Source organism: Canis lupus, chromosome X (genome assembly GCF_048164855.1).
Source record: "Canis lupus baileyi chromosome X, mCanLup2.hap1, whole genome shotgun sequence".
Lineage (NCBI taxonomy): Eukaryota > Metazoa > Chordata > Mammalia > Carnivora > Canidae > Canis > Canis lupus.
In genome coordinates, this window is record NC_132876.1 from 110577449 (window position 1) to 110603821 (window position 26373).

The following is a 26373-nucleotide window of genomic DNA, read 5'->3' on the forward strand; positions in this document are numbered from 1 at the left end:
AAGCCAAAAGATGGCCATAAAGAAAGAAAATCAAGATCCTGGAATGTAGCTGAGGTAAAAGCATCAAAACAAAGCATACAATTCATGAATCCATGTTAGTTCTTGCTATTTCCCCAATTTTATATGCTCGTTCTTAGACCCATGTCTTTGAATACGCTATCTGCTGGAAAATTCCTTCCTTTCACCAGACATTCTGGGCCTCTTTTAAGACTCTTCACAAACACTCAGGAATCACTGCCTTTCCCAGCCCCCTTAAGTCTGCATTAAGTGCACCTCTTCTGGTCTAGAGTACCAGCGCCCTGTTTTGTTTTGATTTTAAGATTTTATTTATTTATTCATGAGAGACACAGAGAGAGAGGCAGAGACATAAGCAAAGGGAGAAGAAGCAGGCTCCCTGCAGGGAGCCTGATGTGGGACGTGATCCCAAGACCCTAGAATTACAACCTGAGCTGAAGGCAGATGCTCAACCCCTGAGCCACCCAGGTGCCCCATCAGTGCCCTGTCTTTCCATCTGAACATGCATATGACCCTGCACTTTAGTCATGGTTCTTTGCCTCTTCTGCCGGATTACAAACTCCATGAGGGCACACCACATCTTGGCTTTGTATCTCCATCACCTACTATGATGCTGACACCAAGATACCCAAATCATCAGATCCCTTTCATAAAGTCAGTCAAAGACAAATGTGGCTTTCCTTTACCAACCCTGGGCAGAAGGACAGACTCAAAAGCACAACTCCAAATCAAGGATCAAGGACAGTCACTCTGGATGCTGGAGAAACCACTAGCACAAAAACATCACTTTCAAACTCCAGTAAAATCTAAATTGAGGCAACTCTTCTAAAATAAATGTCCTAGGCTGAATAGGAAGCAAAAAAAGCAATGCCAAAAACCACTGCAAACTTTAAGTTACCAGCACCAGGATTAAAAAAAAAAAAAAAAAAAAAAAAATGATTACAGCAACAAGGAGAGAACACAGAGCAGGTATAGAATGCTTCAGAAAAGCCTAAGAACTCCAGGCCAAAGTGAGCTACGTTAGAGGCTGCATCAAAATAGATTTCAAAGGAAATACTTGAAGAAGGAGGTGACGCTGCAGTTATTTTTTGTACATATAGAGGGCAAAAGTGCATGATAGCATTCTCTACAGGTATAAACTAACAACTTTACACCAAAGAAGACCTCATTATTCCATCATAAAGGCAAGCAAAAATACATCATGGCTGATGATTTCCAAAAAACAAGTGAGCACATAGGAACACATACTTTAGAAGGAAAAAGAAACAAATCAGCATATGTAAAATAAAACCTTTGGAGCACTTTTATACACATCATCTCACTTGAACATAAGAAGCTCGACAGAGACCAGTTTAATATAAAAGATAAGGTCACAGAATATGAACCAGATTTGAAAATGGTACTTACAGCCAAAGATTGGTATTCCTAAACAATATTAACAAAATTCTCTAAAATCATTATAGGTGCTCAAATGAGATTTCATAAAATATGAATTAGCATAAATGCTGAAAATATTAAACTAGACCTAAGACACTGTATTTGGGGAAAAAAAGAATAAAGCAAATTTAATGCCGATATTTAATGAAACATTTCATTAGAACATTAAACACCTCAAGCAGATTAAAGATGGGGGGCAGTGAGGAATTTTAAGTTTAAATATGGAAGAGAGCTGACACTATTAGAAAAAAATTTAACTCAGTTATAAATAGAAATGACATTCCTACATAAGGTTAACAGAATGGTGAAGGATAAAAGGAGCCTTAGAAAATTAAAGGTAATTTCTATAAAAACAATGAAAAGAGTATCACAGATGACAATCAATCAAAGACGCAGTTGCAAAAATTTTAGTGAGATGAAGGAAGAATATTCTACTTTGTACAGATTATGACCTTTCCAGTAAATTATCAAGGTTGCATTGAGCTAAAATTCTTGGATTTTGTTTTGTTTTGTTTTGGGGAGGAGGAAGGAACATTTCATTTCATGTCACAGCTCTGCTTAAAACCTTCAATAGCTTGCCAGAAGACTTAGGACAAGCTTAAAAACCCCGTAGATGGCCTACTAAGCTTTTTCAGGACCTGGCCCCTGCCTAATTCTGCTTCATCACCTGCTTCTCTACTTTCCAGCCATTTTGGATTTCTCTCGGTTCTTTAAAAGGTGGTTTTTCAAAAGCCGCTAGCTCTCACTCTGCCTCAGGGCATTTATACCTTATGGCCAGGAAAATTTATTTCCCCAACTAGACCATGTCCTTCTCATCCTTCAGATCTCACTTAAATGTTAATTCCTCAGTGTGGCCTTCCTACCTGCTCCCCCCAGGACAGATCCCAATCCCTACTCTGTTACATAATCCCATAGTATCTTGTACCTTGCCTCTGACTCCAATGCAAAACTGTAAATTCTTTAAGGGCAAGGCCTCCTCAAAAAAGGAGTGGAGGGAAGGGGCTGGGTAGCTCAGTCAATTGAGCATCCAACTCTTGGTTTTAGCTCAGGTCATGATCTCATAATCTCAGGGTTGTGGGATCGAGCCCCAAGTCAGACTCCCAGCTCAGTGCCAAGTCTGCTTGGATTCTCTCTCTCTCTCTCTCTCTCTCTCTCTCCCTTAGCCCCTTCCCCATAAGAGTATGCTCTTGCACTCTCTCTCTCTCTCAAATAAACACATAAATCTTAAAAAAAAAAAAAAAAAAAAAAAGGAGGGGGGCAAGGACTCCATATCTTTTTACCTATCACTCTATCCAGCTTTTATCATAATTTGGTATACAGGAGATACTCAGTAAATACTTGCTAAATGAAGGATAGATCCACAGGATGTAGGACCAGTTATCTTAGAAATCATTCGTAAAGTATGAAACGCCAATTTGCACAAAATGAGGTTTTATCTACCTCAACTATTTTCAATTATTAACAATTAAAATAAAACTTCCTTTTCATTTGCAGTACTGTTAAATTTTAGTTGTAGTATTAGCAAATAACAATTACAGTATTAGCGGAGTGCCTGGCTGACTCAGTCAGTAGAGCATATGACTCTTGATCTCAGGGTCTTGAGTTCAAGCCCCACGTTGGGCACAGAGACTACTTTTTTTTTCAGAGCCTACTTTAAAAAAAATAATAACAGTACTAGTAATTAAAGCTAATAACAGTACTAGTAATTAAAGCTAATAACACCTGGGTGGCTCAGCAGTTGAGCATCTGCCTTTGGCTCAGGGCGTGATCCCGGAGACCTGGGATAGAGTCCCACATCGGGCTTCGTGAATGGAGCTTGCTTCTCCCTCTGCCTGTGTCTCTGCCTCTCTCTCTCTCTCTCTCTCTCATGAATAAATAAATAAAATCTTTTTAAAATTTTTTTAAAAAATAAAAAATAAAGCTAATAACACTCTGTGAGAGGCTAACAAACCAGATGAGTATGTGGATAAATTCTAGGATATGTCATACCTGAACCAATTTCTGTAATCTACGAAAAATTCTATTCATCAGGAAACTAGTTTCTACCCAGCCAGTATCAGGGTAACTGGGCAAACCCAAGTCAGTAAGCTGTACTGTAACTATTACTTGTCACCTTTTTTTATCTGCCATATCTTCCTTAAGTGAATATATGTGCTTAATCTGATTATAACAATAGGACCCTACACTGCCAAGAACCTAATCTTCAAGCATAATACAACATCTAAAACTGAGATTTAAAATTGCAACTTACAGGGGGCCTGTGGCTGGCTCAGTCAGAAGAGCAAGCAACTCTTGATTTTGGGGTCATGAGTTTGAAACCCACATTGGGTGTAGAGATTATATAAATAAATAAACAAACAAACTTTAAAAATAAAAAAATTGCAACTTATGAAAGAAAAAAGGGGCAGTCTTAAAAATAAATAAATAATATATTCATCTATATGTTAATTTCCAGAAATCAAAGCTGGCACATTTAAAATTACAATTTCCTTGGGATCCCTGGGTGGCGCAGCGGTTTGGCGCCTGCCTTTGGCCCAGGGCGCCATCCTGGAGACCCGGGATCGAATCCCACGTCGGGCTCCCGGTGCATGGAGCCTGCTTCTCCCTCTGCCTGTGTCTCTGCCTCATTCTCTCTCTCTCTGTGACTATCACAAATAAATAAAAATTTAAAAAAAAATTTTTTTAAAAATTACAATTTCCCTCTAAATCAAAATGGTTACATTGTCAGAAAGCACTTCATTACGTTACTATTTGACATTAGACCTTACCTTACAAAGGATACAACGTAACAACAGAATCCTACAGCCATAGCTGTTAAACAGTTAAAAAAAAAAAAGTAAACCCATTTCAAACCAGTTATGACTGAATTTACAGTAAACTATTATTATCAGAGTAGTGCTGTGGCCAATCTGTTTGTTATTAAAAATCCAGACACAATCTACCACACAAGGAGTTATTGATTTACCTGCCTGGTACTTGTAAGGGTCACTTTCTATAGAGAAACATTCATGTAAAAGCAATGAAAGTTAGTTTCCAAAACATTTTATACCTCTAACCAAACCACTGCCTTCTTATTATGTGTACTCAAAAAACAACATCCCTGAACCATCCTATCAGCAATGTCCATCTACATCTGTAGTACACTGAGTGAAGGAGAGCAACTGGGAGCATGGAGATCAGCCTATGCCACACAACTCACTCCCAAGGTAGCTTTACTCCTACACCCATCCTTTAAGGGTAACTAAAAAGAAAATGATGCAAGCAGGAAAACAGCTGTAGCTACAGTACCTTGAAGGTTAAGTCCCGCAACAATCCAATCTGAAGCAACAAAAAAAGGAGACCATGTGTTTGAATACCTGAATTTAATGAAGCCTGCTCTATGGCATGCACAGTAGGCATGAATCTTTCAAGGGGGATTAGAGCTCAAACAATAAAATGCACAATGTTATTGGCTTAAAATTAAGAAAATCAATTATTTTACCCATAGTCTTAAATCTTTAAGGAATTTTTTCTTCCCTAATTATATTACTTTTACTTTGATTTCTTTTTTTTTTTTTTTTTTTTTTTAGTAATTTCAATACCCAAGTTGGGGCTTGAACTCATGATCCTGACATGGAATTGCATGCTCCACCAACTGAATTAGTCATGCACGCCTACCTGGATTTCTTACTCCTGATTTTCCAACATATCACTAAGAACATTACGTTTTATTTGCTGGTTTAAAAAAGATCAAAACAGGGCAGCCCCAGCGGCCCAGCGGTTTAGCACCACCTTCAGCCTGGGGTGTGATCCTGGAGACCCAGGATCGAGTCCCACGTCAGGCCCCCTGCATGGAGCCTGCTTCTCCCTCTGTGCCTGTGTCTCTGCCTCTCTCTCTCTCTCTCTCTGTCTGTCATGAATAAATAAATAAAATCTTTAAAAAAAAATCAAAACAAAATCAAATCAAAACCACAAAAACAAAAACACAAAAACAAGGTAATTTATAAGATTTGCAGTACCGTCCTTTATACTCTGCCATACATTATGTTTAGGCAAAACATTTTTAAGATTTCATTTATTTAAGCAATCTCTACATCCAACAGGGGATTCAAACTCATGACCCTGAGCTGCATGTTCTATCCACCAAGCCAACCAGGCACCCGTAGGCAAAAGCTTTCGAAAATAAAACAGCACTAAGAAATTGTAAAATGTGTAAAAAAAAATATTTCTAAAAAACCTTTTTTTTTTTTTTTTTAAGATTTATTTATTTGAGACAGAGCAAACCAGAGAGAGTGTGAGCTGGAGGTAGGGGCAGAGGGAGAGGGAGAGGGAGAAGTAGGCTCCATCCCAGAATCCTGAGATCATGACCTGAGCCGAAGGCATCTAACCAACTGAACCACCCAGGCACCTCGAAAGACCTATCTTTTAAGATCTACGTCATTTTGTATATTAGTGTCTGATGATAAAGGGATCTAAGTGGAAGCAAGTAAGTAAGGTTTTTAAAAACACACATTAGCAGGGAAGATATTTTGGGGGCAATGGAAATGTTCTAAAATTGGATTGCAGTGATGATTATACAACTCCATAAATTTACCCAAAAAAATCACTGAATGGTACACTTAAACAGGTGAATTTTACAGTATGTAAAGTATACCTCAATAATGCTGTTAAAAATGCATACTGAAGGGGCACCTGGGTGGCTCAGTAGGTTAGGCATTCGTCTTTGGCTCAGGTCATGATTCCAGGGTCCTAGGATTGAGCCCCATATCGGGCTCCCCGCTCAGTGGGGAGCCTGCTTCTCCCTCTCCCCTCTGCTCATGCTTTCTCTTGCTATCTCTCTCTCTCTCAAATAAATAAATAAAATCTTTTTTTTTTTTAATGCATACTGAAAACCTGCACTTGGTAAAGAAATAAACCCACAAGAATTTATGTATAGGTCCCATCTTTGTAGAACAACTGTCCTGCTCTGGCCAAGATGATTTCTAGCCCTGAGGTTCTACAACATTCATCACTGGTTTCTAACTTTAATAAGTGACAAAAGTGATTTTCATCAATTATAGAATAAAACATCAAGTCCTCTTCCTCCCTAACATGGACCTCTGAGCACTCCTTTGGACTACGCAACTGTTTAGCTCTCTTAATGATGGGTCTTATTTTAAAACACACACGCGCACACACACACACACACAAAATCACAAGAGGCTTCAAGTAGCAGAAAATTCTTTCAAGTAGAAACATTTTTGTCAGAGTCCAACTTACATGTATTAAGAAGCAACAACATACCTCTGTAGACTTCATTTACCTCCAGGTTTTATTTCACTTAAGTCATAACAATTACAGAAAAGATACCCATCTGCAAATTGTAATGGCTGCCATTTAGAATGCATCTAAACCACAAAATTGAATTCAAGGAATACCTTCATCGCCTTTATTAGTGTAGCAAATTTAATCAAAGTCAGTCAAAAGTTACAGTGGAACATGCACAAACATGAAATACCAAGTAGTTAATTAGAAACAGCTACCTCATTTTGGGTGTAAATAATTATGTACAATTATGAAGAAACAGAACTAACGACCCTCTGTTAGAAAAGCCCGCACTTCAGTTTATCTTATCCATAGTGCTGATGAATCGGAATCCAGCCTCCCATGTGACTAAAGGTCAGGCAGCCTTACCAATGTAGCCTGTGAGCTCCAGGAGGCATATTTTATACCTCAACTCCCACCCCAGGAGTGACTCTACAGTAGGACCTCAAAATATGTTTGGGCAATCAGATTCCTAAAGGGAAGCAGCATGGTTTTGAAGAACACAGGTTCAAGTCAGACCGGTTTAGATGGAAGTTTTGCCTCTGCGGCAGACTAGCTGGGCAATCTGAGCAATTTTCTCTCAAAAAAAAAAATTTTATTTTCTCTCTCTGAGCCCATTCGATCAAGTGTATAGGGAAATAAGGAAAACATCTACCTCACAGAAGTGTTGTAAGAACACACATACACACATCTACCCATGCAAATGAATTATTTACTATAGTATCCTGTCTTCAGTAAGGCTCAATAAATAGTATGTTATAATTTAATTATTACAAAGACTGCCCAAAAGAGAGAACAGTCCCAAAACTTGACCTTAATCAGAACTGTCTCCAACACAAATGTTTCTGAGAGCTTAATTCAAAATGTTGACAATTAATTTCAAAGACCTGAATGGGTAGGTCCTTTTACCCTCTTAAGTAATTTTCTATTAATTCTCAAATCTTAATTATCTAAATGTTATCAGGCTCAAGTCCTCACCCAGCTTTCACTGACAGAATTGCACCCAACTTCATATCTCAGTATTATGAAGTAAATGTACAAACTTGAATGAGAAATGAGGCCAAACCTTTCAGTAATCCAGTCATCCATGTGCCGTTCTATATGAAGGAAACATTCTAGAAACTACCAAGAATTTAAATCCAAACACGAAAGTGATGCATTGTCAACAAAAGATTTCTAATATTGAGTTTAAGATTGAAAGCAAATTGGAAAACCCTCCCAAACAGAAAGTTTAAATTTAGTCTTTTAATTACAGTATTTTCCTAAGTTGAAATACGTGACCCAGTTGACAACATCAGATGATAACGTTTAAGATTCTATCTCCTCTTCTACCAAGGAATTTGATGTTGCAAACAAAAACAAACAAAACAACCTTTGAAATCTAAAACTATCAAATTCTGAGTAAACAGCCTTTTACTATGTAGAAAGCAACTTAATATTTAAAATTTTGCTATTCTTGTACCAAAGTTAAGGGTTACCTGAAAGATTTCCCTCATGTTTTGGGTCTGTGGATGTGGGTGGATTCTTCTAAATGCCTTATTATTGGGCATCAATTTATTACACGAGGTCTTATCCCCACATTTACTGCCAAAATAAAGTCCTTTGCTAACATACCCTCTAAAACCTAGAAGAAATGAATGAGATAACTACCAAAGTTATCAAAATGGAAAGGGGGGTGAGGTGAACTTTTGACAGACACGCTGAAGGTTTATTTTCTTGGTTCATTTCCTTACAAATTTCCTACAGCCATACTCTTAGATATAGCTGAATTTTCTAACACAAAGTAAATTGAAACAAATCATAATGAAAGGTTAAAATTTCTGCAACAGAAGCCACTGTCATTTCCAACAATGCAACTATTGTTTAAAGAGAGTCTCACAGATTCTTGGACACAGTGGTGAAGCAAGGCTGGGGGGGGCGAAGAAAGCATACTTGAAGGAATTTCTCCACCTCTGTATTTTAGTTCGTAATGGAACAATACTGCACCTTCAAAGTAGAAATACCATGTAAAATCTGGTTCTCATTAAATGACTGCCTTAGCCCCATGCAGCATATTTGGAACAGAATCCAACTGATTCGCAATCAGTCAACCTTTTATTACTCATCTATGCGAGATGGCCCTGCAATTTCCCTCAATGGGAGCCTTTTCTTCTAAAACCCCGGGGAATACTGTAGCTACCACACTCTGATTTTAAAAGACTCCAAGAAAATTACAATGAAAATAATGGCAGATTTAGTCCAGGGAACTTGCATAAGTAAAAGTCAAAAACCTGAGATAAAGGGTAAAATTAAAAAAGCCTTCCACAAGCCACTAAATTATAAATCTGAGCAGGAAAAAAGAAATCTTCTCTGGAGAAAGAATGTCTATTTCTAATATTTTTAATATATCAAGTTTGGTTTTCAAAAAAATTAGGCTTAGGAAACATGCTAAATAAGCAAAACTAGAATACAAGACATACACACACACACATCAAATTAATCACTGCATTATGTTTAAAAGGCAAGACAATTGAAAAAGATTTGATACTCCAGTTGAAGACCCTCCAAACTCCTCTGAAATGGTAGATTATTTAACACTCTTGGAATGATTAACTTTATTTAGCATGCCTCTTTTGGAATTCTATTATTTAATACAGCCAAACCGATTTTTTTTTTCATCCTAATTAGGTTTCCTTGTACTTGTGAAATGCTCAGCATACACTGTGCTGGCAGCTTTAGTTCTGCAGCTTCTTTCTTCTGGCTCCTTCCCCCCTCACCCAATCCCCCCCACAGCCCCCCCCCCAAAAAAAAGATTTCCTTCCCAAATGTTCTCTTCTCTGCATTTGTCAACAGAAACACCCACTGGTGGTGTCAAACTGGTAATACCGCTGCAGGCTTCCTTACTCCTGTTCCAGTGTGAACGCCAACAATGCTTAAACCTAAAATAGTACTTTTAATAAGGAAATTAAAAGAACTGCTAAGGTATTCAAGTAGCATGTTCTCAAAAAGAGGCATACGTTTTTAAAAAATGTATTATTAATGGACCCTAACTGGGTTGCTAAATATAAGATTATACTACCCTCCCTTGAACAGTAAACACACAAGTAAACACCGTTCTTCACATTTTACAAATATTTTAAAACACTTAAAAACAAATCTACATCTAAATGTTATTCACATACAATTCCGAACAGCCTCCGTAAAGATGCCTTTTTTGCAACCCTATAGCAAGAAAGGAACACGCTGGAAATGTTACCTAAAACGATAATCCTATTTCATACATATTTATGTCTCCCGTTTTCGTCAAATGCTCTCAGACAAATTAATTTGTGTAATCTCGTACATTAACTACATAACCATTAACGTCCAAACAAACCTAATGCAGATTCACGGGAAGAAATTATTCTGTCTGCAATACTTTCTAAAATCAGCCTAAATTTCAGGCAATTAAAATAGATGGTGTCAACAGAACACTGATCTGCAACTACTTAAATAACACAGCATCCGTCTAATCTCACTGTGGAGATACTAAGGTCAGGCTTTTCCTATTCAGGCATCTGTGCTTTAACACTCAAGTGAAGCGAAGAAGAAGAAAAAAAAAAAAAAAAAAACCTCAAGGAAGATCTGCCTTTACAGAGAAATACGTTCAGGTTATTTTTTCCCTCAACGTGGGCTTAAAACGTGTCAATGCGAGCAGGACCTGTTCGTTCGGCAATGGTTCCAAACCTCAGGATTTAATTGCAACGAGGGTCCAAAGGGTACGAAGGTCTGGGAAGGGGCCAATTTCTGCTTCTCCCCACTATGCCAGTCGTGAACTTCACAGCAACGCCTGAAACTTGTTGGGAGGAGGCTGCAAGAGATGCGGGGCCGGCGGTGGGTCGCTCTCGCAGCCTCGCGGGCAGCCAAGGTCAGTCAGCAGGGCCGGGGCTCCGGCCCCGGCTCGCAGCCCCCGGGAGGTCGCCGACTCCCTCGGAACTCGGGCCGGGGGCTCGGGCGCACAGGCTCCTCCTCGGCGCCGGCGGCAAGGGGCTTCCCTCGCCGCAAGCCCGGGGGAGCTCGCGCCGCGGGGGCGGCGGGGCGGGGACGCCGCAGACCCGCTGCCGAGGGGAGCCCCGCCGGGCTGCCTCGACCCGCCGCCCCTCCTCACATCCTCCCGTCTCCCCGCGCCCCAAATTCCGGCCCCAACCTCTCGCCGGGGAAGCCCTTCCAGTGGCGCAATGGGGCGCTGAGGAAGGGCCACTCCAGGCTGGGGCACCCTCGCCGCGTCGCCCCGTTCTGGGGGGACCTGCGCCGCCGCCCCTTCTCAGCCTGCCCGGGGAGACCGGGTGGGTCCCCTCTCTCCGGAGAAGCTGCATGGAGCGGAATCGACGTGGGGGCAGAAGCGCTTGACCGGCGGGTGGCGGCGCAGCTACTCACCCCGCTGAGTCCCCCACCTCCAGCCGGGGACCCCAAGCTCCTGAGGCCGCCGTCGCCGCTTTACCTTTCCCAGTGGCAGGGACAACTAATGGAAACCTCCGGCCCCGCCCTCTCGCAGAGGCGAACGCGCAGCCTAATTTGCTAACTGGCCCGCCCCGGCCGTCCCACTCGGGCCAATGGAGAAGCTTCGAAGACCCCGCCAGGTCCCGCCTCCGCCCCGCCCACTTCTGGTAGAGACCAATGAGGAAAGAGCGCTCGTCCTCGAGTTCGGACCCGCGCGCCCCGCCCGCGCCGCTCGTGCTCGGACCCCAGGAACCTAAGAACGCTGGTTCCTTGTATAAGCTCGCCTGCGCGCGCACGCGCGCGCCGCATCTCCTCGCGGGCCAGGTTTGGTTGCCCAGCCAAGCCCTTAGCAACCTGGGCTGGGTGGCCGGGAGGGGCGGGGCCCGAGCCTGGAGCGGTCGGAGGGAGGGGGTCAGGGGGAGGAGGGCGGGGGTAAGGGGGGAGGGGCGGGGAAGATCGTGACTAAGAAGGGGTTGGCTGCGGGGGTGGAGGGCCGGCGGGGCCCGGGAATCCGCCTCTCACTGCGGAAAAAAAGGGGAATCCTGCCTGCGGCGCAGCGATCCTGGCCACCCTCCAGAGCGACACGTGCGGGGGGTGCAGAAGGGTCGTGGAAGAAGGGGGAGAACGCGTTTAGGGGGCGAGCCAAGGAACTGCTTGGAAATAAAGGACAGAGGACAGTTTATCTCTGTCTTTGGTAAAAATGATATCGTATCGAAGTCTATTGCAGCTGCTGCCCAACTGTTGCAGCTGTGCGTGCACATATACAGTCACATATACACACATTCACACGTACACTCATCCATCAGTCTACGATCCCTTGGGTGAATTAGGAGCAAAGAACTAGTAGCCTGAGGATTCCTTACACAGCAGCTGGATGCATGCAAAAAGGCTGTTGCAGCAGAGGCATCAACCCACAGCTCTGCTTTGGTCCAGTGCTCCACCACACAAGATTCCCCAGCTGGCAATGAAGTCATCCCCGACCGGTAGAAATGTAAAGATCTTCATACCTACCAACAATCAGGTTTCCAAAGAGGATGAAGAGGTGATGAAATGGAAGGAGATACATTTCCAATGCCACTTTTTGAAAATTAAGAAAAATAATCTTGTTTAAAGGCATTGTGGGCAAATCTATGTATAGCTGCAAAATAATTTCCACGTAAAGCGAAGAGGAAAAATGGGTTTCTTTCTGGTTTAGGAAAAGCGCAGAAAACAAGCATTGTATGAGGTCATAGCAGCCACCAAATGAGAAATAAGCAGTACTGTACAGCAATGGGAAATAGATATCTTGGATTAAATCCACTTAATCTATTCCTGTCGTGAATCTGGTAACAATATGTAACGAGATGCTGTGTTTGGCCACTTGGTGCCAAGCCACTAGGGTTTTCTTTCTCATAGCATGGTGAATATTTGATGAGGAAAGAAGGTGCCTGCTTTCTCTTCAGCTTTTCAGGAAGCAGATTAGAAAATTTTTCAGGTAGGAACCGTGAATTAGCAGTGAGGGAAAATGGAGTCAGAGCCAACAGCAGATCTTTGCAGAGTCTCCTGCCTTCTCCAGATGCAAAGTAACAGTGCTCTGACCTCCAGCTTCACCCACGTGGAGCCAGAATTCCCAGGCCAATCATGCCATTTTCATCCCTGCGTGTTAGCGCCTTCGTGCCAGGAATTGCAGCAGCATTACTTCTGAATCAAATGAAGAATGGTTTCTCTGTCTAGACTGAGAAAAACCAATAACTGGATATTCACTGATATAGGTCTAATTTAGTTTTAAATAGTAATACTAGATGTATTATAATGTGCCATCCCATATATAACTATGGCCTTCCACTTAGGGACATTTACTTTGATCCGGTTCTGAAGAGTTGGTGAAGGGTTTCTTAGAACCACATCCAGTTCTGCTAATTGCAATATTGATCAAAAGCATATATTTTCTAGGTCAATAAGAGTTAAAAAAGTACCACTCTGGGCAGCCCCGATGGCTCAGCGGTTTAGCGCCTGCCTTCAGCCCAGGGTGTGATCCTGGAGACCAGAAATGGAGTCCCACGTTGGGCTCCCTGCATGGAGCCTGCTTCTCCCTCTGCCTGTGTCTCTGCCTCTCTCTCTGTCTCTCATGAATAAACAAATAAAATCTTTTAAAAAATAAAAATAAATAAAAAGTCCCACTCTGCCATTTAACTGAGCTCTTTTCTTATGTAGAAAGAACACTAATACTTAACCACTGAATGAATGCCTGCTATGTGCCAAGAATTTTACATACATTTAGAGCTGCCAGATAAAATACAGGAGGCCTGTTAAATTTGAATTTCAGATAAGCAACAAGTAATTTTATAGTGTAAGTATATATTTTTATCCTGGATACATGTGGGACAAGGGTAGAAAACTAAATAAGCTTTCTAATCATTGTCCAAAAAAACATTTTTGAAATTGCCCCCTCTGGGCCCAGACCTCATAACAAAAGCAGGATCTGGGAGAAAAGCTTAAGAACCAAATCAATGTGAAAAAATAAAAAAGAACCAAATCAATGCATCCCTGTGTAGTGTTTATAGAAAGAGGTGGACATACTTAAACTAAAGAGTGTTTTGCTTTTTATCTGAAATTCAAATTTAACTGGGAATCCTGTATTTTTATTTGCTAAATCTGGCAACCCTACATATGTTATCTCTGAGGCTCATGATTCTCTGAAATATTTTCTGTCAGGTCACATTTTTCCAGATGAAGCAATGACTTCAGAGGCTCCCCAGCATCTATTCATTCCATCCTCCTAAATACTACGGCAACTGTGTTGAGGTATCCACACTCCCAGGGTGGTGGGTGCTTATTAGTCAATCAATGACTAAGGCCCAATCAGACTAAAGGAAAGGAATTAACATCCTATGATTTGAGGGAAAAGTTTTTCCCTTCTATCCTGCTGGATGAAAAAGGAAACAGGTACCTGGGTTCCCTCTGGCAGCCATTTTGTGTTTAGAGGAAAACCAAACTTAGGTTAAAGCCTGTACACTACATAAGGCAGGGTTGAAAAACAGAAAGAAAAAAACAAACAAAAAAACTGCCGTGTTCTCAATGACAACACTGAGTTGCTTAATTAAATAAATGCAAATGCCTTTGCCTTGCACTTAAGACAGTTTGAGTCAAAGTTTCTATTAGATGCCTCAAAAGTGTCCCACTACAGAGTGTGTGCTACTCATTATGGGTCTCAATAATAAATGAATAAGTAGCCATCAAGATGTAAGACATCTTTGGGGGATCCCTGGGTGGCTCAGCGGTTTGGCACCTGCCTTTGGCCCAGGGTGTGATCCTGGAGTCCTGGGATCGAATCCCGCGTCGGGCTCCTGGCATGGAGCCTGCTTCTCCCTCCTCCTGTGTCTCTGTCTCTCTCTCTATCATAAATAAATAAATAAATAAATTTATATTAAAAAAAAGATGTAAGACATCTTTGTCCTGGATACATGTGGGACAGGTCTGGAAGACTAAATAAGCCTTTTAATCATGGTCAAAAAGCATTTATGATGATACTTACCTGGCAGGGAAGATACCATGATCACGAGGGTGGTTCTCACAGGGCGAGTCTCGCCCACTACACTCAGGTCATTCTGACCACTGCAGGTTCCCCAAACATGGGAAACTCAACGCCAACTTCTGTTGGCAGGGGACTACAGGCCCTGTGGTAGTGGTGGGCGGCGGGGTGCAAAGCATATATGAAATAAATGCCTGTTTGGCTTAGACCTCATAATGCAATCAAGATCTAGGAGAAAAGCTTAAGAGTCAAATCAACGGGTAAATTTGTAGTGTTTGTAGGAAGAGGTGAGCATTAGTTATTCCTTGGCCCCGCTCAGAGCTTAAATCAGACTGTCAGATCTTACATGTTTTCATTTAAAGTTCATGCCATTTGAGAAAATGTCATTTTAGAAATGCGAGTCCAGTACCTCATTTTAAACTATTAAAACCTCTATCCTTATCCTCCAGGCACTAAGTTTAACCGCAAACAGTGTGGAAAGAACAGAAATGTCAGCATCAAAAGACCCAAGAGGGAAAACCACACCAGAATAGAATACCATATGAAAGTGGATGGTTTGCAAGACAATGTAGTTTAGTGGCTAAAACCATAGACCTGGAAACCAGATTGCCTGCATTCAAATGCCAGCTCTAGTTGCGTCCTTAGGCAAATTGTTCAACTTCTCTGTGCCTCAGTTTCTTCCTCTGTAAAATGGGAAGATGACAATAATAGTTCTCACCTGATAGGTCTGGGTGAGTGACTATTTGTGAAATGCTTAGCAGAGCACCTGGCCCATGGTAAAGATTTTACAAGGATTAGCTGTTAGTGAGCAGGGCTCAATTCCGTGGGGTATAAACATGAAGCGGTTTATTTTTCTCCAATGACTACTTTGAACCATGTATTTTTTTTTTGAACCATGTATTTTTTTAATGTGTAAGTGACATATAGTATCCCATTAGTTTCAGGGGTACATCATAGTGATTTGATATTTTTACATTGTGAAATGATCACCCCCAATAAGTCTAGTTACCATCTGTCACCATATGGTTATAACAATATTACTGACTGTGATATATATATATATCTCATATGTATATATATATATATATATATATATATATATATATATATATATATTTCATGTGCTGTACTTGACATCCCCACTTATTTATTTTATAACTGGAAATTTGTACCTCTTAATCCCCTTCACCTATTTCACCCAAAAACCATGTTTTTATGGCAAATTTGCCCTTTGTGTCCCTTCACATCTTAGACAGTTTTTCTAACATTTAGGTCTTTTTCAGCTATTAAAAATCAATCCAGTTTAAAACCCGAATGTTACCTTTCCGTTAAATCTCATTTCTCCTACTTGCTTCCCACTGTCATCACCTGCCAAGCTTGTGGCTCAAGGCACCTGAAGTGACAAAGGGATTGGTCAGCCCTTTCACTTCTACTCCAGTTCCTTGGAGAGCAAGGTCAGTTCCCTCACCAAACCCAACTTCCCTGACCACAGGGGTTTGGTTGGGGTAGACGGGAGAAGGGACCATCAACTCTTCTGTTAACAACCTATATGAACATCGCACCCACTTCCCTATGCACTTCTCCCCACCGCTTCATCTTGGCTGTAGTTGACCTCTGTGTAGAGGGCATCTGAATGACAGGTGTAAAATCTTCCTTCCTGCTCCCATCCCAGAGCCACCACCCACAGTGCGTAGCTGTCACTTCTCCAACAGAAGCCCCCCTAAGTGGACTCAACAGGAAAAATCTCTCCCAAGATACTTCACCCATTTGTCAACAACACGCCGAAAACAAGCCAGAATCTCCGCAGGTTAACTCAATATAACTAGAGTTCCAATAACTCAAAGAACCACTCTAGCATCCTGAAAGAATATTTCCGTGTTTACTGCCTGGATCTGAATAACGGTTTCACCGGTTCGAATAGTGTGTGATCTTGAAGTTACTCTCTCTGTGTCTTGGTCTCGTCATCTGGAGTAGGAGAATAATAATGAGCTGTTATGAAGATTAATACCGGGTTAGAGGAGTTAAAGCATGTAAGGTGCTTAAAGCAGTGCTGACACAAAGAAACTGATGGATAAATGCTAATTGCTATTTATTTTTATTTTTTTAGATTATTTATTTATTTATTCATGAGAGAGAGGCAGAGACATAGGTAGAGGGAGAAGCAGGCTCCCTGCAAGGGGCCCAATGTGAGACTCGATCCCAGACCCCAGGATCACACCCTGAGCCAAAGGCAGATGCTCAACCACTGAGTCACCCAGGTGTCCCACATTATCTCTTTTAATCCCGACATTGACCCTATGAATGATGTCTTAGTTTGAGTTTCCCCAAAAGTAGACCTTAAGACAATAATGCAAGTGTAAGTAGTGTTATTTGAGACTCGATCCCAAGAAACACCAGAAGATGAGTGGGCTAGTGAGACAGGGAGGAGAAGGAAGCCAATAATAGGTGTGTTAGCAAAGCACTTAACCACTGTGGGCGACTGGAGCTCAGCAGGATTTGCTGGGGACCGCTGGGAGAAGATGTAGAGCTTTCACCCCTTCGAGTAAGCTGGGGTGTTTCTCCACCATATTGAAAGCTCTTCTAGGCATTAACTCCCCAGCATTTCTAGTTCTCCTTATGTGTAGGCAGAGGTGCTCCCTCAGCCTGGGAAAAACCCTTTGGGAAGAGAATCCTAAGTGATCGCAATAAGCAGCCTTGGGCAGGTGAAAGTGAGTGCCACAGAGACACAGCTGGTACCCCAACAGTATGACCCCCAGGAAAGAGTATCATTATGCCCATTTTACCGCTCTGGCAGGCTACCAAACCCACTATTATGCCCATTTTACAGAACATGTTTTTCAGAATTGTAGTCATCTTAAGAATGTACTCAAACCAGGAGAAATAGGGGAGAACAATCTGGGCTCCACATTTGATGAGAGATCTTCTTCAAAAGATTTATTTTTTTAAGATTTTTTATTTATTCATTCATAGAGATGCAGAGAGAGAGAGAGGCAGAGACACAGGCAGAGGGAGAAGTAGGCTCCACGCAGGGAGCCCGACGTGGGACTTGATCCAAGGTCTCCAGGATCACGCCCTGGGCTGCAGGCGGCGCTAAACCGCTGAGCCACCCGGGCTGCCCTCTTCAAAAGATTTAAACCTTCAAGGAAGAAGCCTGAAATTTGTCTACTTTGAGGATCCTCTGAGATAATAGTTATATCTAGAAGCCTTCCCAGACCACTGCCCCTTCCCTGCCCCATTTTCAATCCCTTAGGGTGGCTGTGGATTCCTTGGTCTACCTTTAGTCTAGCCTGCCCAAATCATCTGAGATCAACGGTATCCAGGGAGCTGGAGTGGGGCATTGCTAATAGATGTTGTTACTGACGTAGAAGGGCTTTTTATTTCGAGAGGAATATCTAATAAGATAATAGAGATGTGCTGTCTTTGGCTTTGTAAGAAAAGAGCCAGCTAATTTACAGATAGCAACAGGAAAATAGTGAAAAATAGTTCTATATATTCCAAACCTGATGATTTTAGGCATAAAGGCAGTTCCCAATATCCAATTCCCTTTCTTCTCTAACACAAGGCACAAAATTATGAAAGAGACTTAAAGCCAGAGGAGTATGTCACAAACACTGGTTGCCTCAGATACCTCTTTCTATGGAACATTCATAACTCTACACAACTTTTAGATATCAATAAATCATTTTTTCATATGCTAGTCTCTTAATCCAGATGAAACCATATTACCCTAGCCAAACAGCAGTCTATTCATCTTCCTTTATTTTATTTTTTAATATTTTATTTATTCATGAGCGACAGAGAGAGAGAGGCAGAGACATAGGCAGAGGGAGAAGCAAGCTCCATTCAGGGAGCCCAATGTGGGATCAATCCTGGGACTCTGGGATCACACCCTGGGCCGAAGGCAGACGCTCAACCTCTGAGCCACCCAGAGGTTGGCTCCCTTCATCTTCCAGGCGTCCCTTCATCTTCCTTTAGAAATAGTATTAATCGGGGATCCCTGGGTGGCGCAGCAGTTTAGCGCCTGCCTTTGGCCCAGGGCGCGATCCTGGAGACCCGGGATCGAATCCCACGTCGGGCTCCCGGTGCATGGAGCCTGCTTCTCCCTCTGCCTGTGTCTCTGCCTCTCTCTCTCTCTCTGTGACTATCATAAATAAATAAAAATTTAAAAAAAAAAAAAAAAAAAAAAAAAAAAAGAAATAGTATTAATCAAGGGTGCCTGGGTGGCTTGGTCGGTTAGGCATCCAACTCTTGGTTTCAGCTTGGGTCATGATCTCAAGGTCATGAGATTGAGCCTGGTGTTGGGCTCCATGCTGACTGTAGAGCCTGCTTGGGATTCTCTCTCTCCCTGTGCCCCTCCCCTGCATGCACACTCTCGAAAGAAAGAAAGAAAGAAAGAAAGAAAGAAAGAAAGAAAGAAAGAATATTAATCAACATTTATCGAGTGCTTACTTTGTACCAGGCATTGTGCTGAGCATTTTGCATGTATTACCTCATTTAATTCTCTCAATATTTATATGAAGTTGTGTCAGGGGTTTAAGGTACCCCCACAAATTTTCCCCCCTACTACTCCCTTTAAAACATAAAGCTAAATTCCCCCTTCCTCTGTGTGTGGACTACACTTAGTCACTCCTAACAAATAAAATATGGCAGAAGTGATGGTCATAGAGGGTCATGACCTGAGATTAAGCCATAAAAGGTTTTGCAGCTTCTTCCTCATTCCTTTGGATCACTTGCTATGGGGAAAGCCACCTACAAGTTGTGGAGATACTCTCAAGACTCCCTTTGGAAAGAACATGGGGTGAGGGAACTGAATGAAGCCTCCTATCAACAGCCAGGGAGAAACTGCCAGCAGCCATGGGAGTGCATCATCTTGAAAGCAGTTCCTCCAGCCCCAGTCAAGCCTTCAGGTAAGTGCAACCTGGTGTGAGATCCTGAGCCAGAACAAGCCAGCTAAGCCATTCCTGAATTCCTGACCCACAGAAACTATGTGATGACAAATGTTTCTTGTTTTAAGCCACTAAATGTTGGATTAATTGGTTGTAAAGCAATGAGTAGCTAATGCAAGTGGATCCCATCTCCACTTTATAGACAAGGCTTTAATAACTTGGCCAAGCTTCCTTAGTCAGTAAGCGGTGGAACCACTATGTGGACAAGGTGACTGACTCCAGAAGCCTAATCCTTATCCACTAAGCTTTACCCTCTCAGCAATAGAAACCATTTCTGTAACCGTGCTATGTGCCAGAAACTTTCCTTATACTGTCTCATTTACGTCCACAGCAGCTCCACAGGAAAGATTTTTTTCCTGCTTTTTAAAGACATCCAGGCCAAAGTTACTATCTTCTCATGGGAATTGATTGATAAGGATGTGCATGAAGCTATGCAAGGGAGGAAGCATTGTTGTCCACCTCATTTTTGTCCTTTGCTTACTCGCTTAGCTCGAATGTGAGGCGACTTGATAAGCACCTTACTAATATCCTCCCTCAAAAGGTTTTGAAAGTTTAAAATGACTACAAACGATGCCCTTTCCTTGAATATATGCAGATAGACTGAGATGTAATATACAGTATATATATTATTTATCTCAAGATTTTAATTAAAAATGGAAAAATTAAAAACACACAAGGCATTTAATTTATAAAGAAAACAAATGAGTTTGTAGAGTCTAAGTATTAAAAAGTAATAAAATGGCTGTGCCTTTCATTTCCTAGGTTTAATATCAGACCTGATTCAATGCAATTTTACAGGCTTCTTATAAGGTACCTTGAAATTTTGGGCTAGTTATATAAAAACACACACAGTGGAAAACATATTGATCTTTCTTCTTTTCAGATCCATAAAACAATTCTCACTCTCTTAAAATGTTCTAATACAATAATGAGTCATTAGCAAACATTGCTCTTTGGTGTATAATTTTATTTGATATCTACATGACATAAAGCAGAGACTGGGTCAAGAGCAATAGCTACTGTCCTTGGAAAAATGGAAAAAAATCTTCCAACAGGCTTCAATTATCCAGTTTTGTCACCTGTGTTGATCGGTGTACCGTATTAATGGCTTTGCATTGAAAATAAACATTATGTCTTATTCATTATTGTTTTGCCAATGCCTAGGACAGGACCTGATGCTCAATAAGCATTTGCTCAATGAATGAATGAAATCAGTGAACTGGTCAATGAGTTCCCACATTATTTTGTGCCATATTGATGCACAATAGAGGAAAATTAACAATTTAGACAATTACCTAAAGAACAAAAGGATGAACACAAAAGTGGCTAGGTAAATTGAGGCTATACCATTTGGAGGAGGCAGGTTGGAACAAAAAAGTGTAGACACTGTGAAGTGAACCTGATCTACTTGTACAATTGTCTCAAGTATTGATTTCATTTCTCTAAAAGAAATTCTTGACCAGCTTTACAGATATAAATCCAATATGGTTTCCAACATGCTTAAGGAAATAAAAAGATACAATGAAAAGAAAATGAAAAATGATAGCCTTTTCGCTATCAAGGAACACAATTATTCAGTTCAAAATGTGTAAGTTTTTATTACATTCTCAAGCAAAAGCAAAGATATGATCTGAAGCACACTAAATAATATGCATCACAGAACACAATCTTTACAGAGTTTGTTTCTCCAGCAACTTCTCCACTAAATTCTCATAGAGTTCATTTTTAATACAATGACAAAAGACCAAGCCCACCTGATTTTCTATATTTGTCAAATACAAGATTGAAACAAAAAGAAAGCTGTCCACATTTTTAAACAGAACTCAAAACATGCCTGCTAATGACTGTAAGTTACTTTGTAATGTGTAAAAAAGCAAGATGGATTTGTGGAGGAATAGAAGGATGGATGAATGGATAGATAGGAGATAAAGCAAATAAAATAAAATGCTAATTATAGAACCTGGGTGGTAAGTATGTGGATGTTCACCATGCATTTCTTTCAATTTTTAGTATTTTGAACATTTTGATAAAAATGTCAGGGAAGGAGCGCCTGGGTGGCTCAGTTGGTTAAGCGTCTGACTCTTGGTTTTGGCTGAGGTGGTGATCCCAGGGTCCTGGGGTCAAGCCCCGCATTGGGCCTTGTTCTGGCAGAGTCTGCTTGTCTCTCTCTCTCCTCTAATAAATAAATAAAATTCTAAAATAAAAAGTTAGGAAAAATGCTACTTTGATGGAAATATGTATGTTGCTTTATGATTTCATTCAGGATTTCACTCAGTTATGACTGAATCACTGCTAACTGGCCTTAGTATTCCAGCTTAACTAGGACCAGTTACAGACACACACACACACACACACACGACATAAATCATTAATTTGCATTGCCATGATAACCCCAAAATAGAGACCACTTATTATTGTACATGTCTGTAGGATTTTTACCTAAATCCACCATCACCTGCACCACAGAACCTTCCAAAAATTGACTTAGAGCTGCCCCAGGCTATATATATATGTATATATATACATATATATATCTTCTCATTTATTTTATTTCTTTTTTTTATTTATTTTATTTCTTATATTTAGGGCTATGCCTACCTATGTTAGTCTCTTCTCCAAACTAGGTAGAAGTAAGAATTATATGGAAGAATAAACCTAGCTGTATACACCCCTATCCTAGAAGTTGCTCAGCATATGCCTTCCGTGTACCAGAAAATCAATCTTCCACGCAAAAGGTATTTTAAAGAATGGTAGTTTCTGAGGGGCACCTGGATGGCTCAGTCGGTAGAGCATGTGACTCTTAATCTCAGGGCTGTGAGTTCAAGTTCCATACTGGGTATAGACTTTAAAAAAAAAAAAAAAAGAATGTTAGCTTCTGAGCTATTATAGCTACCAAGACTAGAGGGGGCAGTTGGAAAAAAAAAAAAAAAGATCATAAAAACAAATAGCTGGGCACTCAGCTGGCTTAGCTGGTAGAATGTGCAACTCTTGATCTCAGGGTTGGAGGTTTGAGCCCCAAGCTGGGTGTAGAGATTACTCAAAAATAAAATCTCCAAAAAAAAAGACAAATAGAAAAAAAATTTTTAAGACTTTATTTATTCATAGAGACACACACACAGAGAGAGAGAGAGAGAGAGGGAGGCAGAGACACAGGCAGAGGGAGAAGCAGGCACCATGCAGAGAGCCTGACTTGATCCAGGGTCTCCAGGATCACGCCCTGGGCTGCAGGTGGCGCTAAACCGCTGCGCCGCCGGGGCTGCCCGAAAAAAATTTAAATGTGGGAAATTGGGGGTATGACAGAGGATCATAAATAATCCCTAGAGCAAACTGTATTTTCCAAAGGTGGCTGCAACAATACCTCTCATCCCACATGTCCTTCTTACAATGTAACTTTGACACTCTTCCCATAGAGAAGGGGGGGGTGGGTATGTCCCCTCCCCTTGAATCTTGGCTGGCTTATAATTGTGATGAAAATGACATTGTGTGATTTCCAAGGCCAGGTTTAAAAAGGCAATATAGCTTCTGCTAGGTTCTTTTGGGGAGTTCATTGTTTTTATGGAGCTACACTGTGTGAGAAAGCCTAGACATCCTACTGAGATGGAAGGAACGAACACCCAGTTTCAGCATACCATGTATGTTAATGAGTCACCTTTGGAAGTTTACCCTCCGGCCCTAGAAGAGCCATCCCAGTTGATTCTGCCTGAAATAGAGACAAGCAGTCCACACCAAGCCCTACTCAAATTGAGATTTATAATCAAAATAAATAATCGGAAGCCACTGCATCTACGGGTAGTCATGCAGCAATAAGAGGCAGAGATTGCAACCAACTGATACCTATCAATAATCCAACTATTTTACTTAAACCAATTTTGGTAGTCTCTCACATATGAAACCTTTTCTTCATGAAAATTACTAGCAAATGGCCAGGTTGGCTTGAGTTCATCCATCCAACAAAGATTAATGAGAGCCTGTGATATAGAAAACACTGTACTTATCACAGTGGGGATATATAAATGAAGCAGCCAATCATCATAAGCTATATTTTCCTTATTATTTCTCCTCCAAACTGCTAATAAACACGAACATAATCAAAAAGCAATTGTGAGGGAGTCCCAGTGGCCCAGCGGTTTAGCGCTGCCTTCAGCCCAGGGCGTGATCCTAGAGACCCGGGATCAAGTACCACATCAGGCTCCCTGCTTGGCGCCTGCTTCTCCCTCTGCCTGTGTCTCTGCCTCTCTCTCTCTCTCTCTCTCTCTCTCTCTCTGCGTCTCTATGAATGAATAAATAAAATCTTTTAAAAAAAGTAATTGTGAGAAAAGCAAGAAAAGTCTGTTACTTTACTGATTCACAAGCAAGGCAATCAACTCCTAAAAACATCCCATAGCCTAACCAGATAAAAACAAAACCCAAGTTTATTTTTTAACTAATCAATCTCACTAGTGTAAAAGATAAAACTTCAAGACTCTGTGGATAGGAGATTTCAATGTGCCTTGTTGTCTATTCACTGGCTTCCAAGCAAAAGAGTACCTAACTAAATATATCACTTAAATGGTTGCAATATCCCACTCCCCTTTGGAAACTTTATCTATAATGAATGCATTTACACAAAGTAAGATCATGCATGGAATTGTATTCCTGTTAGGGCCCCCAGCCTCCCTCTTTTGCTCCTTTTCCTCCCTTTCCAGGGTCTACATCATCCCAGATTCAGTGCCTTGTATATGTTCCTACCCTCTCCCTTTCAAAAGTAGCTCTGGGGAAAACACTTGATGAATTGATTGAAACCAGCCTATAAACGGCTGTTAATATGTTATGTGTAATCAGGAAGCCTTACCACTCTTCAGACTGGAAAGTAAAAGGGCAAGTGTGGTTCTCCTGAACCCAGAATGCTGTGCTGCTGGGTGGCTGGAGTTCTGACTGCTGTTCTACTTGCAGGAAGTCAAGCACCTGTATTCCCACTGACATTACAGGAACCCTATGGTGTCCTCAACAAAGGATTGTTTCAGGTTTTTTAAAAAGATATTATTTATTTATTCATGAGAGACACACAGAAAGAGGCATAGGCAGAGGGAGAAGCAGGCTTCTCCACGGGGAGCCTGATGCGAGACTCGATCCCAGGACCCCAGGATCATGACTTGAGCTGAAGGCAGACGCTCAACCACTGAGCCACCCAGGAGTCCCAACAAAGGGTTTTTTTAATGACGTGGGGAAACTATGATGAAAAAAAAAGCAAAACTTATGTGACAGTAAAAACTGCCATTTTGGGGGTGATTACCATGTGTAGGCATTGTATATACATCATTTCATTTAACAAGATAATAATTCTCACAGAAACCCTATGGGACAAGTGTTATCTCCACATCACAGGTAAGAAAGTGGAGCCTTTTTTTTTTTTTTAAAGATTGTATTTATTTATTCATGAGAGAAACAGAGAGAGAGACACACACAGGCAGAGGGAGAAGCAGACTCCCTGCAGGGAGCCCGATGTGGGACTCGATCCCTGGACCAAGATCACGCTCTGAGCCAAAGGCGAACGCTCAACCGCTGAGCCAACCACCCGTCCCCAGAGTTCTTGTTCTTAATCACAACACACTGCTGCCTCCCAGAAGTCCAGCGTGAGCTCAACTACAGGGGGAAAAAATAGATGTTTGTTTGTTTATATAAAGATTAGAGAAGATTAGAAAAGTATGCTTAAATTTTTTTTTAAGATTTTATTTATTTATTCATGAGAGACACAAAGAGCGAGAGAGGGGCAGGGACACAGACAGAGGGAGAAGCAGGCTCCATGCAGGGAGCCCGACGTGGGACTCGATCCCGGGTCTCCAGGATCACACCCTGGGCCGAAGGCAGGCGCCCAACCGCTGGGCCACCCAGGGATTCCCAATATGCTGAAATGTTGACAATGATTCTCTGATTATTTCTGGTCAGTGGGCTTGTGGTACTATACTTTTTTATTTTGGGTGTCTCGATCGATATCTTGGTGCACATTGCCAAGCCCCCTTCAGGGAAGGGCCTGTTGCCCCAGCAGCTGGGAGTGCTGTTGGCAGGCAGCCTCGAACGATCGGCCATTTGAAGAAGAGCCTCAGCTTCAGAGAGCCACCTGGCCCAGGTGGCCTGCATCCAATGACGGATGGATACAAGGTTATAAAGGTCTGACCATCTTGGCCCAACCCAGAACAAAGCTCCAGAACTTCCTCCAGGCTGTGGTTGGGCTTGTATGACAGATGGACTTTTTCGTCTTCCCAGTCCTGCTGCCTACGCCTCCCTTCCACAGGGGTTGATCCCAAGAACACTCCCTAATAAACATCCTATGCCCATCTCAGAGTGTGTTTCCTAGGGAATGCAACCTTTGACAAATCTCAATTCTTATTTTATTTTTTCACTAAAAATCCATGTCATATTCAATAGAGAAAGTGGAACGTTATAGAAAGAAATGAGGGGTAGAAGGGCATTTTATAATTTAGCAAGATATTAGGGTGCCTGGGTGATTCAGTCGGTTGGGCATCTGCTGTTGGCTCGGGTCATGATCCCAGGGTCCTGGGATCGGATCCTGGGTCCAGCTTCTTGCACAGCAGGGAGCCTGCTTCTCCCTCTGCCTGCTGTTCTGCCTGCTTGGTCTCTCTCTCTCTGACAGATAAATAAATTCTTAAAAGAATAATTTAGCAAGATATCAGTGTAGATAGCGAGCTTTTCCATTAACCCAACTGTGACTAAGACATGGTCTAA

At 41.6% G+C, this 26373-nt stretch overlaps 1 protein-coding gene across 4 annotated transcripts in view; it reads right to left on the bottom strand.

The window, feature by feature from the left end:
- Positions 1-11269, bottom strand: part of CDKL5 (cyclin dependent kinase like 5) — a 213662-nt gene extending 202393 nt beyond the window's left edge. Inside the window, exon 1 of one of the 4 annotated variants that reach the window (XM_072816776.1) lies at positions 11131-11269. The gene's annotated coding sequence lies outside the window, so the exon portion shown is untranslated. The remainder of the gene's footprint in view (positions 1-11130) is intronic. The other 3 variants (XM_072816786.1, XM_072816774.1, XM_072816781.1) reach the window with 3 other exon arrangements.
- Between the last annotated feature and the right edge of the window lie 15104 nt (positions 11270-26373).